The sequence below is a fragment of the Ochotona princeps genome, chromosome 4 (genome assembly GCF_030435755.1).
Source record: "Ochotona princeps isolate mOchPri1 chromosome 4, mOchPri1.hap1, whole genome shotgun sequence".
Lineage (NCBI taxonomy): Eukaryota > Metazoa > Chordata > Mammalia > Lagomorpha > Ochotonidae > Ochotona > Ochotona princeps.
Genome location: NC_080835.1, coordinates 53,373,323 through 53,374,838, shown reverse-complemented (window position 1 = coordinate 53,374,838; position 1,516 = coordinate 53,373,323).

Here is a 1,516-nt window from a genome sequence, read left to right as displayed (position 1 = left end):
TTGCAGTTGGTACATGGCTCTTTTTTTTTTTTTAAGATTTTATTATTATTGGAAAGCCGGATATACAGAGAGGAGGAAAGACAGACAGGAAGATCTTCCATCCGATGTTTTACTTCCCAAGTGAGCCGCAATGGGCCAGTGCACGCCGTTCCGATGCCAGGAACCAGGAACCTCTTCCGGGTCTCCCACGCGGGTGCAGTGTCCCAACGCATTGGGCCGTCCTCAACTGCTTTCCCTGGCCACAAGCAGGGAGCTGGATGGGAAGTGGAGCTGCCGGGATTAGAACTGGCGCCCATATGGGATCCCGGGGCGTTGAAGGCGAGGACTTTAGCCGCTAGACCACGCTGCCGGGCCCGGTACATGGCTTTTTAAAAAAACATTTATTTTTATTGAAACGTGGATATACAGAGAGGAGGAGAGACAGAGAGGAAGATCTTCCGTCCAGTGATTCACTCCCCAAGTGACTGCAATGGCTGAGGCTGAGCAGATCTGAAGCCAGGAGCCAGGACCTCTTCCAGGTCTCCCATGTGGGTGCAGGGTCCCAAGGCTTTGAGCCATCCTGGACTGCTTTCCCAGGCCACAAGCGGGGAGCTGGATGGGAAGCAGGGCCGCCGGATGAACCAGCGACCATATGGGACCCCGGGTGTGTAAGGCAAGGACTTTAACTACTACGCTATCGTGCTGGGCCTGGTGCATGGCTTTTTGCTTGCAGCCAATTGTGCCACTCTCTCCAGCTAGTTCCAGGTCTGGGTTCTTATGTTAGATTTCCAGCATGATCTCTGTAGCCCCTGCTCCTGGCTCACTAGTCTCCACCTCCTGTTCTATCGTGCTGAGGCTGCACCGTTGTCTGTACAACCTTTCTCCCACTTCCGGTTGGAGTAGGCCCCAGGATTAGGAAGACATCACGTGTTCTATATAGCTAGGTGGTTGGTGGTGCTGATCTTGCCAGAACCTGTTGGCCGTTAGGTCTGAGGGCCACATGGACCTTTTTCGACCTGTACAATGCCATAGTTGATATTATTTTCCTGTGGGAGCAGTGCATTGTACTGAGCTCGGTGAGTTCTTGCCTAGCTCTGTGCTGGATTAGGCTGAACCCAGGGATTTGGGTGAAATGATAGCTCATCTTTGTATTCTTTTTTCTTTTATTTGAGAATTAGAGAGAGGTAGAAAGAGAGAGAGATCTTCCATTTCTTGAATTACTTTCTAAATGTCCACAACAGCTATGTCGTGGCAGACTGAAGCTGGGAACCCAGAATACAATCTAGGCCTCCCACATGTGTGTCATAAAACCAGCTACATGGGTAATTATCTGTTGCCTTTCAGAGTGTGCATTAGCACGTGGCACCAGACCACTGTGTAAAATGCCTACTTATTAGGCCCGGTGCAATGGCTCCATGGCTAAATTTTCACCTTGCAAGCACCAGCATCCCATATGGGCACTGGTTTATATCCCAACTGCTCCACTTCCTATCTAGCGCCCTGCTTGTGGCCTAGGAAGGCTGTAGAAGGTAGCCCA